Here is a 15,904-nt window from a genome sequence, read left to right on the forward strand (position 1 = left end):
ATGATGATGGAAACCATGGCATACAATTATTTTTAGGCCTGGTGAATTTTCTTACTGAACAGTAGAAAAGCTGCCTAACAGCTCAAACTCCATGGGTTGTTTTGTAACAAATAGTTAATGGCTGCATTTATACAGTGCTTTAATGTGAAATGCCAGAACAAAACAGTTTGCCTCACAACCACAAATCTGATATATGCTCAACACTGTTGATCAAAAATGAGTGACAGAAAAAAGGTACAAAAATTTAAAAAAAAAAATTCAGCTAATCCCTGTAAAAGACACATCCTTAACAATATTTTTCCCCAAAAACTGTTTTTCCTGTGCAAACACCTAATCAAAGAGGGGAAAGAAAACCAAAACAGCAGTTCATATGTTCATACATACTTACCGAAACATCCTGAGCACTGCATTGTGGTAGGAACACACAATCTTCAAAAGTTATTCTCTACCAAAACCCTGTGTGTTACTCAATGCAAAGTCCATACTCTCCCTGAAATCCTCGTATGTGTCCAGTAGTGGCAACTTAAGGCAGTTAATGCAGGTGCTTGCCATAGGCAAATGGCGTCCAGGGCTGATGGACTGATCATGCAGGAAATCAACTGATGGCAGCGGGGAGAATCCAACTGGAGGGATGACACTTGCACCCGTCGCAAAAGCTAGGATTTTACCTAGTGCTGAGGGACCCACTTGCTCTAACACAAAAAAAGCAGGCAAACACCAAAAAGAAGAATAAGAATGTTCCACATTATACCATTAAGTTAAAAGTGCAATGCAAAAAGCAAAAGAAATAGATTATACAAAGAGAGAAAGGAAAATTATAGATGGAAGGAAGTAAATGGAGGAGTGAGAAAAGAAACATTAACAGAACTAGAAAGATCTCTAAAAATTCAAAAAGGTATATCATGTAAGGACAGTCAATTCCACAGAGACAGGCTGTAAAAGAAAAAAAAAAGGAAAATACAAAACAAAACAAAAAACAAAAAAACAAGAATACAGAGGAGTAAAGAACATCCAGCAGGAGTATTTACCTTCTACATCCTGCAGGTAATCCCTCCAAAATGCCACAATACGTTCCTCTGCCATTCTCTTGTTGCTTCCCACAGCAGACAGGCGGATGTGGAAAAGCTGATCCATTGCGTCAGCAGTGAGTGGAGATGGTTCATGACACATTAAAGGTCTGAAACTGTCTGGCTGAATCCTCATTGCATCTAGAACACCAAGGGTCTTCAGGCCCTCCCTAAATCTATAAAAATGACAGACAAGACAGACAAAGGCAGTTTCAAATTTAATTAATATTTGATATTACACTAGCAAGATGAAAGAGATGACTTGCTTTACTAATGCAGAATAAAAGCCACACAATCCATGATGCCATCAGAATAATATGGCAAACAGTGAAATACACCTCTGGAAAAAAATTAAGAGATCACTGCAATTTTTTCAGAAATAACCATTTTTCATTTTCTGCCAATAAAATCTCTAAATGACAATATTTCTATGTGGACTTTTGGAGTTATGTTGTCAGCAGTTTGTAGAATTAAACAAAAATGTTCATGTTACTTAAACATATACCTATAAATACCAAAATCAGAAGAACTGATAATTTTGCAGTGGTCTCCTATTTTTTTCCAGAGCTGTATGTTTAATGTCTGTAAATTCAAAATAAGTGTTCAGATTTTGCCAACACAATTTCAAATCCAGTTCAGTCCTAAATGCACAAGTTAGCAATCATTTCACAGAACTCGAGAAAAAAATACATTAAATGTGTTGTGTTTAAATATGTGTAATTTGAAAAAATTGTGAAAATATAGTTGAAATGTGTGCAAATAATCTATTTTATCACACAGTATTGAGTTGTTCACTATATATGCTGCTTGAAACCTGCTTTTTTGAGGCACTGTTACATGAATTTTGTTAGCCTAGTTTATTAGGCTATGCAGTGGCTTCATTAAAAATATATAGTACATTTTCAAATGTTTTGCTGTTCTTGTATTTGTGCATAGGAAAGTGGTAGCAAATATCACTCATCAACCAAAAACAATTTCACTGATTTGGATTCTGAACAAACCTTTCAAATGCCCCACAGACTCTGTGAACCACCTGTATGGAGGTATTTCAGGTGCAAAATATTTGAGCACCTGTAACATCGAATTTGTAGTTGTGTACATTGAATTTGTATGTGTATCAGCAAATCTGATTTCCCACACTCTATGAGTTGTGTACTTGTAAAATAATTTTTTGTATGTGTCGATTTTTTTCTTTCCACAAATAAAACACAAAAATACACATTCACAAATCACATTTACAGGTGCACAAATCACATTTACAGGTGTACAAATCCTTCTCTACAAGTCACATATTTCAACACTGACACGCTCACATTTTGCACCTACTGTTGCAGCACGCTAAGTGTAAAACATACTTATGCACCTGTATTGTACGAAGTGAAGTTGAGGTGAGAATTTGAATATGTGCAAATCTGAATGTGAACTTGTGCAATAAGTATGTGACGTAATTTACCACGAAACTACACAAACTGCTACTTACAACCACTCGAATCCTCCCCACAAGTCACACATTCTCTGTTTTCTACAGGTGCAAATCCGAAATGTACAGGTGCAAATCAGAAATCGTACTTCCGGCCCGCTGAGATATTTGGTGCAAAACTACAAAACGATCCGATCTGTGTATAAATTCTATGCTCTGAGATTGACAGACTTTTCGGCCAGTCAGGGAGAGGCTTTGCCCGCCCAGCCAATCAGAGGTTTTTATTCCGTCTGAGGTCGCTTTACCGACTTCCGGGTGTGGAATTTCACGATGGAGAGAGTGTACATAGATATATACAAACACTAGATGGCTCGTGAGCGCTGTCTATGGGGAGCGACGTCGCCACATGGCGGCCATCTTGGGACAGGGCTGCTCGATCACTCATAACATTAAAGTCAATGGAGCATGGATTTTAAAATCACTGTAGATTGCTCAATTTTCAACCGATTTTACAACAGCTTGGTTTGTTATACACGTCAGAGATGTACTTCTTTTACTGCTTACATAAGAATAATTAAAACCATTGAATTCATATAATAATGAACACAGATATCATCTTTTTTCAGCATAAATGGATGTAAATGTAATTTTATTATTTAGCATTGCACTTCTTTATTACTATCAGCTTTCTAATGCACAGATAAAAACAAAGCTCAACCAAAATCAATGCACAACAAACAGAGATGTTGTCTTTTCTTTTCATGAACCTGGTGCCTACATTACCCACAATGCATTTCAGCTGCAGGCTAACTAATCCAGGCATAGATGTATACAAACAATAAGTCTAAGGTCTCAATCAAAGTCTCTTAACAAGCAAATAAATACAACCACAACCACAAAGAATGTAATTTCGCCTAAAGATTAGGTTCTCAAAAAACATTGGTCTCAGGAAAACCTAATAATTGACAATCAGATTGTGAGTAACACCATCTTCAATGTGAGTAGCCAGGCAGAAAAGACACACAACTATGCCGTATTTTTCAAAACGAAAAGCTGCGATTTCGGAATTGAGCCCGAATCATAGCCACGTTAATAAGGTTTGTAATAAACTAAACCGTTTGTAAATCAATCAAGAATTGAACGAGTTGTGAGTGTTAAAGTGAGGAAATCATCCACCTTACCATTGACTACAGTACAGTGCGCCAGAGCAGTCCCCTGTCCTAAGATGGCCGCCAAGTGACGCCGCCGCCGACTCCATCTTGAGACATCTAGCGTTTGTATATATCTATGAGAGTGTAGGCCAGGGGTCGGCAAGTAGATGTGGCTTCGGGCCAAACAAAATGTTTGTAAACAATCGAACAGCGGGCCAACCTGCGGGCGGGTGCGCTCCGATTCAGCGAGCGGGGGGGGGGGGGGGGGGGGGGGGGGGGGGGGGCTGGCGATACCGCCCGTTGCACTTCAGTTGCGCTTCAGTGTCCCGCCCGCGGTTCACTTTGAGATCTGCATAAGCAATTTGCTAAATGTCTGAAACTGCAAACATGAATATACAAACACTATACGCCGATGGAAAGCTCAGATTCTCATGAATCCGCCGGTATAAACCATATAACATGCTTAACAGTGTTTATATAGCCTATAATATGAAGTGTGCTGAGGGCATTGTACTCACAGTAAATTCAGTATCGTGGATACGACAATGCAGCTGCAGCTGGTGGTGGAATAAGTAGTGGCGTTCGCCTGCAACCACAGATGCAGTGTCAGCTGCACAAACATACGACTATAGAAAAGACTGACTTCCCCGCACACAAGTAGCTTCTTCTGGAGAGAGATTCGTCATTGGTGTGGACACCTGTCACTCAAACATGCCCGACCAATGGAGAAGCATCCGCCCACTGTGGGATGTTTGTGTCAAAATGATTCAATCGCAAAAAACAGGCTTCAAAACTTTTTTCACTTCAATCGGAAAAAAAGGTGTTTGAATGCCAAAACAAAGTCGAAACACTCCGAACACTTTTTTATTTGCTTTGATTGAAAATAATTTTCTTGATTGAAGCTATATCTTTTGTGATTGAGTAATAAAGAAACAAACGTCCTACTCATTTTATGGCTCAAAACCAAAAATATGACTTCAATCAGAAAATATATTTTCAGTCAAATAAAAACTGAATTCAATAATGAAAAAATTTCAATCAAAGAAAAAATGTGTTCGAATGCATTTGTTTTTTCGTCTCAAATATTTTTTCTATTGGGAAAACGTTTTTTTCTTTGATTGAATTTTTTTATTATTATTGAAGTGACCTTTTTTTATTGAAAACATTTTTTGAGATTGAGGATGCTTTTGTTTTCATCGAGTAATAAAGAAACAAATGTCCTACCCATAATATGGCTCAAATCCAAAAATATGACTTCAATCAAAAAATGTATTTTCAACAAAAACAAAAAAATTTCTATCAAAGAAAAAACGTGTTTATATGCAATTTTTGGGGTCTCAAATATTTTTTTGCGTTTGAACAAGAGTTTTCTTTGATTGAAAACGTTTTTTTTGATTGAAGTGAAGTTTTTTCTGATTGAAAACATGTTTTGCGATTGGAGCAACTTTTTTTTCGATTGAAGAATAAAGAAACAAATTTACCTCCATAATTATAGAGATTAGAGCAGACCAGCCGTCCAAAACAAGAACTCCCAAAACTCTCTCCATTGTGAAATTCCACACCCGGAAGTCGGTAAAGCGACCTCAGACGGAATAAAAACCTCTGATTGGCTGGGCGGGCAAAGCCTCTCCCTGACTGGCCGAAAAGTCTGTCAATCTCAGAGCATAGAATTTATACACAGATCGGATCGTTTTGTAGTTTTGCACCAAATATCTCAGCGGGCCGGAAGTACGATTTCTGATTTGCACCTGTACATTTCGGATTTGCACCTGTAGAAAACAGAGAATGTGTGACTTGTGGGGAGGATTCGAGTGGTTGTAAGTAGCAGTTTGTGTAGTTTCGTGGTAAATTACGTCACATACTTATTGCACAAGTTCACATTCAGATTTGCACATATTCAAATTCTCACCTCAACTTCACTTCGTACAATACAGGTGCACAAGTATGTTTTGCACTTAGCGTGCTGCAACAATAGGTGCAAAATGTGAGCGTGTCAGTGTTGAAATATGTGACTTGTAGAGAAGGATTTGTACACCTGTAAATATGATTTGTGCACCTGTAAATGTGATTTGTGCACCTGTAATTACGATTTGTGAATGTGTATTTTTGTGTTGTATTTGTGGGAAGAAAAAAATCGACACATACAAAAAATTATTTTACAATTACACAACTCGTAGAGTGTGGGAAATCAGATTTGCTGATACACATACAAATTCAATGTACACATACAAATTCAATGTACACAACTACAAATTCGATGTTACAGGTGCTCAAACATTTTGCACCTGAAATACCTCCATACACCTGAAACATGAGAATATCTTCAACCAGTTGATCTTTGTCTTTAATGCATTTCAATGGCCTAAGACACCCAGCATTTGCCAAGTAATCTTGCAGCGGTTCAGTGGCATGTATCAGGTCATCTAAAGATGTACATTCGGACACCTCGAAACACCACACAATAGAAAGAGAGAAACAAATTAAAGCATAGTTTTGCAACCGAGAACACCAACAATATGATAAATTTTCAGGTTCCTTTTCACCAGTGTTTTGCTGTTAGAAAACAACAAAGTTCTGACAATTTAGGCAGTTCTTGATTCTATCTCAGTAATCAATTTCGGAGTCTGCACATTTTAGCACAGTTAAACTGGATTACATTGTGCTATTGTACTTTTGTTAGTTAGCCTTCTATCATTGAAATAAATGATGTAGAAAAAGTCACCAGAAACAATCTGAAAAACATAGTACAGTTCACAGCAAAAACTACATTCTTCAAAGTTATTATACAGTGAATAAACATCTTCCGAGAAAACAAAAACCTGGACATTAAAGCCTAGGATTTATTGCAAGTAGTGGGATTAGACTACAGTTGTTTTACCAAAGTAGACCTGCAACTGGCAACTAAAATTGTATTTACAGAGTATTTACCTTTTTAACCTTCTCATAGAGGTCAGGATCAGCAATGTCTTCCAAAACTGGCATTGCTGATGAAGTGCCACCAACAAGACAACGATATAGTGTTGGTGCAATGAATCCTGGTGGAGGACCACCATGGACAAGACTTACAGCAATGGCCTGGCCAGCAACAAAATACTGGTCTTCTCTTAGAGCTACAGCAAACATGACATGGAAGACAAAACACAGGAAAAAATATATGTCATAAAACACAAAGACAAAGCTAGCACTGAGGGAATAAATATAAATCAGTACACTCAAACGTAAAACAAAGTACATACCGGAACTGTCCAAAGCCAAGTTCAACTTTCCATCTCTTCCTTCAAACATTGGTGACAATGCCAGAGCCTCCGTAAGCAACCACAAAAATTCTCTCCTTGGGCCACTAAGATCCACAGTCTCTTCATCCTTTCCCAAGTCATCTGAGAATTTGATGCACATCTGGTACACTGGATTATAGGACGGCCGTCTGAAGCCCCGCAGAGCACCATCCAGTACTGAAGTTCGATTAATGTTGAACCTGCATCTTCGACTACCGTCAATTTTGGATGCAAGATTGAGGAGCACCTCCTGTGCTGATTCAGTGTTTGGGTTATCAGATGCTCTGTTTGTACAAGAAAAAAGAAAAAACAGTATTAAGAGATGGAAAATGATCACATTTTCAGGACAGTGTTATCACAGAGCTACGTATGTCAAATAAACATCGGTCGTAATTCCCACTTTTTGCACAATCAATGATAACTACAATTTAGTTCATAATTTTTTTTTATATAAATGTAATGGCTATGTTTAAAAAAGAAACACAGTAAACGTAAGAGTTTGCTTCTTGTTAGTTTGAAGACGTGTTTTTCTATACTTGTAACTTAGATGAAGGTCAGATCACATTTATTATCAATTCATCCAGAAAACCAGATAATTCCAGAGTTCACTGACATTTTCTTGCCACTCTATATCAAAAATAATTGCAATCATTTTCATATGAACCACTAACTTACGCATGAGATTCAAGGCTTGCCATTATGGCCTGGTTTAGCTCCTCATCATCATCAGAGAGGTCTGATGTCATCCCCATGATGGAAAGGTAGACAGCATAGTCATCACTGCTATTTGACGGGGTCTGGGTGACTGTGTCACCACTATCCAAGTCAATGACAACAGCTGCTTCTTGTGATGCAGAGGGCTGGGTTTGTGTGGTCACAAGAGCACTGGTCGCTTCTTGTGATGCAGAGGGCTGGGTTTGTGTGGTCACAAGAGCACTGGTCGCTTCTTGTGATGCAGGGGGCTGGGTAGCTGTGGTCACAAGAGCAACAGTTACTTGTAGTGTTGCTGAGGGCTGTTCGGCTCTTGCTCTTGTAAAAGGACGAATAGAAATATTCGGTGCTTTTGCAGTATCGTTTCCCCTGGCCCTTGTAGTCATATGGTAACTGGTAGATGTATGTGCAGTGTCCACCTCTACACAGCTGTCTTCTGGGTCTGAGTTGTCAACCTAAAAAACATTAAAAACTTGTATTTAGAAAACATTGGGGATAGGCTTATTGCCAAACCATGAAAATGTAGGGGCCAAATGAGACATATACATTAGTTCAAAATATCTTACCGAAAATGGAAGACTGCTCGATGGCCTCAGATAAATCGCCTTTGACTTGAAGATCTTGTGAACAATCAAGCCGCGAAGTTCCTGTCCCTGGTGCAACTTTGGTGATACCAGTGTGTTTCCACATGGCATTAAAAGTTCAATACTGAAAAAATAAAGAAAGAATAGAACTCAATTTCCAGCAATTAACATATGAACTACAATGTACAGCAACTTAATACTCCTACAATACCTGACATCCTCAGGAATTCGGTCTCTGAATGCCTCTCTTAACTCTGCGATGACCGTCCCACTGTCCCATGCTTTCCTCATTTCAAAAGCGCTTAAAATATCCCCACTTTCATGCAGCTTCCTTTTTGTTTTATGTTTGCATACTCTGTCCCACGTGGGATCAGGCAATAGGATCACATCCTTGGTGAAGGTAGGATGATTTGGCACAGTAGGCCTAAAAAAAGAGGCATCATCATTACAGTTTTGTCATTTAGCAAACTTATAATTAGACTTAAAATCAGGGCAGGACAATTAAACATTTAAAGAAAGATACTCTAAAGAGCCTGTTCTACATATAATGTGATAGCTACATATATTTTTTATCTGTAAATCAAAGGCCTGCTCAGCTTCACTGAGAGGAACATAAACTTGACTGGAAAAAGCGACAAGTCTGAATGATCACAGAAACAAATTAGACTGACCTGTTGGACAGTAGCAGTTTGAAATAAAAATATTCAGCAGTTGATGATAATTCATCATTAATAAAATGTACAAAAAGCAGCAAACTATCCCTTGGAAATGTAACATCTGGAAAGTATGAACTTAAGGCATAGCTACGACCATAGATAAAGTATGCGAAAAAGATTAGTTAAGGTCTTTCATAACCGAGTAATGTTCATAATTGGTTTTACAGCTTTTTCTCCATTGGTTTGGCTCATTTCTTGAAACTGAAATTACATTCTCAAAAGAACATGGACAAATCTCCAAACCACTTTGCAATTGTTCATAAGAATTGTATTTCTCATTCATTTTGTCAAATTGCAAATGTCTTAGTACTTGTATCAGTGTCTCAGGACATCTTTGCAAATGATTAAGTACAACTATCCCACTGTTAGCACAGTTAGCCTACATTTAGCACAATTTCCAAGTGAATAGATCTTTTTAATCAAAACAGATTGTTGATTCTCAGTCTAATGGTTGCTCTCTCCAAAACATATCAGCATCATTTCATTGTATTCATCTTCACATGCAGAACAGTCTGTTCAACTTTCAAAATTTATCATGAGCATAGTAGTTCTTACGTTAGTTGTAATTAACCAGCTTTATTTGCAGTGCTGCAGGCTACATATAATTTTCCTTTGTTTTGTGTATGTGTTTATATTACAGTTTGATATTACAGTAAGCTGTATACATTTTCTTTTTACTCTGATGTATGGTAGTAACTTTATGTATGTGAATATATTTTTTTCAATTGCTAAAACAATAAAATGACATACTTAAACTGAAATAGAGAGAGCAAAACCTTTTCTCAAGCCTCCAAAACTCTAAATACCTTTTCTGCTTCACACATTTTGCTGCTTTTAGCACTAATTTAAAGTACGTTAGCGCCTCCATAAAAACACAGTTAGCTGCTGGTCCCCCATAAAAAAAATACCTGTGTGTGTGCCCTCACCAAATTCTTTGCTTGCCACCTTTCTTAAAAACTTTTGTGGGGGAAACTCTGTGCTAACTCACCTCTTTTTAGACTTCGAAGCCCATCCTCCAAAATACTGCTGGGTCTGATATCGAGGTCGCATGACTTGATTCACGCTGACGCTAGCATTAGCTCCAACCGAAGTAGAGGCGTCTCGTTGGCTCCCGGTTCTGAAAAGCCGCCGCATTTCTTCCTCAGCGGCCGCATTGGATGCAACTGTGGATGGCTGTTGCCGTTGTTGTATTACGTTAGACACTGCTGTGACGGTTGAAGAATTCAAAATGTTATTGAGAAGGCCGATGGCTTCATTGAGCTGCTCTCTGTCCACCATACTGTCATTTCTGTCATTTTCGTGTACATAAACTTGCGCCTCTGCTGGGTATCAAAGATGATAACCAATCAGAAACACAGAATTTAGCGGTACTTCCGTTTCAAGCAAAGTCACTTCCTTTTCAAGTAAACTCTCTCACACATACTACTATTCTCATTCATTCACATACTACTATTCTCATTTATTTACATACTACTACTCTCATTCATTCACATACTATTATTCTCATTCACATACTATTATTCTGTCTGATTTGATAGTAAATATAAAAGAGTATACTGGTGTATGTGAGAGAGTTTGATAGTAAATGTGAGAGAGTTTGATCGTAAATGTGAGAGGGTTTGATAGCAAATGTGACAGAGTTTGATAGTAAATGTGAGAGAGTTTGATAGTAAATGTCAGAGAGTTTGATAGTAAATGTCAGAGCGTATACTAATGTATGTGTGAGAGTACGAGAGTATGATAGTAAGTACAAGAGTTTGATAGTAAATGTAAGAGGGTTAGATAGTGAATGTAAGAGACTATACAAAGGTATGTGTGAGAGTTTGATGGTGAATGTAAAAGCAAGTATGATTTATTTCTCAAGGGGCCTCCCATACTATGGTGTCACTACTACACTGTGTATAACAACGTGAAACGTGAGAATCACAAGAAGTATAATAAATGTCACCTCTTTCTGACTGTTGTCTAAATGAGTATCACTCAAATGAACACATTGTTTGGAAATGACTGCTTTTGAGGATGCCTGTTTGTGACTGCAATCCACTTTTCAAAAAGCAAAACGGTTTTTCCTCTACAGTGACATTATTTAACTGTCTGAAATTCATCCTGTGTCCTGTACAGACATGCGTACAACTGGTAATGCATTAAATAAGAAAAAATTAGTACAACTGCAAAATCACAATTAAAAATCACTGGGGAGAGGATGAAGTGTACCCAGCAAGGCATGATAACTTTAAACTTCTGATGTCAGCGAGGGAGCCCTTGTTAATGTAACAGCATATGTTAAGGGTGCCATCCTCGTCGCTTCGGGCCAAGCCTCTGTTCTCCAGAGAGTGGCCAGGATAATCCTCGACAGAAGCCTCACATCTGCTGGGCTAGGCTCCGACTCCAGCTCAGCCTCCTTGTATCCCCCAAACAGCCACCACTAAGCTGCTTCTCTCCTTATAAAAGGCAGGGCTCGATCCCAGGCAGGAGCAAGTGTGAGTAGTGGATCAAAGCCAATATGAACAGACTTTGCCTAATGCACAGCACTGATGTAGCATCACTGACAGGTTCATAATATGTAGAGGTCCAGTGTGACGTACAGCTAAACGTAATGGTTCAGTGACGGCTCACAGCACTGTAGTGTTATGTCATTTTCAGTTCGTGGCTGTGTTCCACACGCCATGCGTCCCACAATTTTTCAATTTAAATCTTGTTTAATCTTTGTCTTTGCTCCCAGTGTTTTGTTTACTGGCTGTACATTTGGGGCTTGGTTTTGAACTGAACTGAACCAAAATAACAAATCTGTACATATTCAAAAAATTATGTAAAAATCCACGAATCCACACCACTTAAAATCTCTCTATATTTTCACTGAGGATTGCATGATCCTCTGACCAGGGGGGTCAATGGTCCACTTGGTTTTAACCAAGACTTTGGTGAACAGTGGTGATCATGACTGAAACTATGAATGTTCTTTAATTTGGTACTTTTTCTCAGTCTGACTTGGTCCACTCTTTGTGGGCTTCTAACCACATCCTATATCATTTAGCAGTGTAAAAGTGTCTTAATTTAAAATCTTAGGTTTGTTGATGTGTGTTGAATATACCATTTTCCTTCTGTCTGCTCTCTTGATATTCTGAGATTTAGGCTTCTCAGCAGTCTGTTTCTCACTTGTTTTGTTACTCCTCTCAACTTAAACCATGTCACTGCTGAGAAGCCTAAATCTCAGAATATCAATACACTGTCATGTCCAGGCCTCTAAAACAAATCAAACTACAACAAAAACTAAACAAAGACATTGCAGACAAAGAAAATAACATTTTTTGAACCAGTATACTAATCTAGTGGTTAAGTATGGGTTAGGGTTAAGCATGTTAAGAAATGAGAGCTCCCATATTTCCTATAACACATAATTTTAACAGCATTTTTAACATGTCAACAGACATTAGCAACTTGCCAAATATAAGAGCAGTGACTGATCATTTCCATGGTGCTAAAGGTCAGGAGGCCACCAAAATGTCCTCACATCCATTGCATTTGTCAATGCTAAAATTATTAAAACAACCACAGCAAAATTGATGACAGCCTGACGTGTAGCTGTTGGACAGACCAAACATCACCGCACATTAACAAAGTCATCAACTGTAAAGAGGTGGGCCCCTAAAATCAGAGAATACTGTTGCCATGAAGGGATGTATGTGGTTTGCAACTGATTTGTGTCAAAGTAACATTTGCATGAACACCTAAATTCACAGTTTCCACACAGAACATCATTCAGTACATCACACTGCCTCCATCTGCTTCCTACTATGCATCCTGCTGCTGTCTCCTTTCATTGCTCCATGGTCCAATTCTGACACTTACCAAGCATAGGAGTACCCCACACTACCACATCACAACAACTGCCATGCTCTGTATGGACTCCTATCAAAGCCAGCATTGAGGTTTACAGCAATTTGTGCCTCAGTATCTCTTCTGTTGGACTGGAACTTGCAGGCTAGCCTTTGGTCTCTATGTGCATCAGTGATCCTTGGTTGCCTATCTCTCATGAATTTGGGTTTTACTGAGAACAGATTTTGTCTTATAAAGAAATGGATTTGATTGTTTCTACTTATCAGGTATGTTTCTAATGTTACTGGTGTTCCATCATATTTTATCAATATTTAAGTGGCACTGAAGTCGGGGATGAAACATTTCTTGTTTCTGTAACACTCATGTAAACTTTGGTAAAGCATAAATTCTCATCAAGCCTTAATGCTGTGCCAAATAAATTACAGGGATGTTTCATTTCAGGCTTAACACAGAACTAAATGAAACTTGAAACTTAATAGGTACATTTTTTTCAACTAGGGCTGCAGAAGAGAGAATTTTCCTCTACCGAGCTTCCTCTTGTTTTACAGCCAGAGTGACAAGGTGACTTTGCAGGCTTGAAACCACATCAGACACTTGCTTTGAATAACAGTTTAAACACACAACCTCCCTTGATTGTGCCACCCTAGCTTTAATTTGGGCAGTGCAAAAGACTGTCCCTGCTTGTTCTACTCTCTGTAATCATTTATGAAGTGAACTAAAAATCTCAAAGAATACTTCGGAGAATTACTGTCGCTCACAATAAGTTTGTCTTCATCTTGTTCTAGTCACAGTTAGATTCTCCATTACATGCACTTTGTCATTATACACATACTCAAATCGAGACTGCATCCCCTCTGCCCCCCAAATACCAACCTATATTCTTATCTCCTGCTGGAGAAAATAAGGCTCCCCACATAATCAAAACAAACGAATAAAACTAATATTCCACAGACAGTTGCAGTCAATAATATTATTTAGGTAATAGGTAAAACAGGTAAAACATAAGGTGTTGACCTGCCAAGCATTACTGCTGTATAAGTATGATCACACAGTGTAATAGTGAATAACTGAATTGTATGCATAGCAGTTTAACATATCACTGTGTGTTATCTATGAAGCCAGATGAAACTGATCAGTTAGCTAGACTGCAAGATTGTCTTAAGGACATTAAAACCTGGATGACTTTTAACTTCCTACTGCTAAATTCAGACAAAACTGAAGTCATTGTATTTGGCCCCAAACATCTTAGAAACTCGCTTTCAAAGCAAATAGTTACTCTGGATGGCATCACATTGGCCTCCAGTACTACTGTGAGGAATCTTGGAGTTATTTTTGACCAGGACATGTCCTTTAACTCACACATAAAGCAAGTCTGTAGGACTTCCTTTTTTCACCTGCGTAATATTGTAAAAATCAGGAACATTCTGTCTCAGAGTGATGCAGAAAAATTAGTTCATGCTTTTGTTACTTCCAGGCTTGACTATTGCAATTCCTTATTATCGGGTTGTCCAAATAGTTCTCTCAAACATCTACAGTTGATCCAAAACGCTGCTGCGAGAGTACTGACAGGAGTTAGCAAAAGAGATCATATTTCCCCTATACTTGCTTCTCTTCACTGGCTTCCTGTTAAATCCAGAATAGAATTTAAAATCCTTCTTCTGACATATAAAGCTCTTAATAACCAATCTCCATCATATCTTAAAGATCTGATAGTACCTTATTATCCTAGTAGAACTCTTCGCTCTCAAGCTGCAGGCTTACTTGTTGTTCCTAGAATTTCTAAAAGTAGAATGGGAGGCAGAGCCTTCAGTTATCAGGCGCCTCTCCTGTGGAACCTGCTCCCAGTTTGGGTTCGGGAGGCAGACACCCTCTCTATTTTTAAGACCAGGCTTAAAACGTTCCTTTTTGACAAATCTTATAGTTGGGGCTGACTGGGTGACCCACAGAGGTTCGGCTTGTGTCTTCATTTGCACAGCTGACTCCTTCTTGGACGTCCCTTCGTTCTGCCTCTAGTCATGCTGCTATAGGCCTAGGCTGCTGGGGGACTTTTCTTGACGCACTGAGCCCTTCTCTATCTACCTTTACATTTAATATGCATACCGTTATTGCAGTACATTCACTCTGTTTCCCCCTGTGCTATTTCTCCGAGTGTCCCTGGTCCCAGAGCTGGATGCTTCAGATCTGCGGTTGATGTTCCACCAGCTGGTCCAGTCTCCACCATGTCCACTGTGGGATGCTGTTGCTGACCTTCCTCCAGCCCTCTGCTTCCAACTCCCTTTTTCCACCAGTCAACTCTGCATTGCCTTCACTATACTGTTATGCTAACTTACATACTGTTTGAATTTTACTGCTAGCTATATATGGAGTATGTTTAATGTCAGAGCCGTACATCATAAGAGTAAATTATGAGTCAGTTTTCAATGTTAGCTTATACTTTGTCTGTGTCACATATCCTGTCATGCATGTATCCAAATGTGTGTTGTGTTTTCCTTGCTTTCCCACCCCTCCCTCTTCTCCCATCCCTCCCCCTTGCCCTCTTCTGTCCTTCTCAACCCGCCCGGCCAGCAGGCAGATGGGTCCCCCCTATATAGAGCCGGGTTCTGCTCGAGGTTTCTTCCCTGTTAAAAGGGTGTTTTTCCTTGCCACTGTCGCCTTTGGGCTTGCTCTGGGGGTCAGGCATTTGGGTTCTGTAAAGTGTCTTGAGACGAGTTGACTGTAATTGACGCTATATAAATAAAATTGAATTGAATTGAATTGAATTGAATTGTGTTCCACTCCTCTAGCAATCTTATTACTAGCTTTCATTGAATTAACACTCTGATGGCGCCACCGTCATCAACCATTACATTACCTCACATGCAAAGTGAAATTGTAATGCAATCAATTAAAAGAGGCAGTTCATGCAAAATGAAAATTAATGTTCACACAGACACAGAGCTGACTGGACCACTGTTAACCCAGAGAAGCTGGCATTTACAGGCAAAGTGCTGTTTGCGAAGCAGGGCCAAGGGCTCTGAAGTTTGCAGCTGATTTAAGCTGGGGGTACAGGGTGACCCAAAAGTTTGGAAACAAATGAAAAGTCTATAATCCAAATAATATATGTTATTTAAATAAATCAGTACCACAGATATATTCAGAAGAGT

At 38.8% G+C, this 15,904-nt stretch overlaps 1 pseudogene; it reads right to left on the minus strand.

Annotated features, from left to right (window-relative positions):
- Positions 1 to 368: 368 nt before the first annotated feature.
- Positions 369 to 15,904, minus strand: part of LOC127535032 (G2/M phase-specific E3 ubiquitin-protein ligase-like) — a 67,417-nt pseudogene continuing 51,881 nt past the window's right edge.

Source organism: Acanthochromis polyacanthus, chromosome 1, assembly GCF_021347895.1.
Source record: "Acanthochromis polyacanthus isolate Apoly-LR-REF ecotype Palm Island chromosome 1, KAUST_Apoly_ChrSc, whole genome shotgun sequence".
NCBI classification, from domain to species: domain Eukaryota; kingdom Metazoa; phylum Chordata; class Actinopteri; family Pomacentridae; genus Acanthochromis; species Acanthochromis polyacanthus.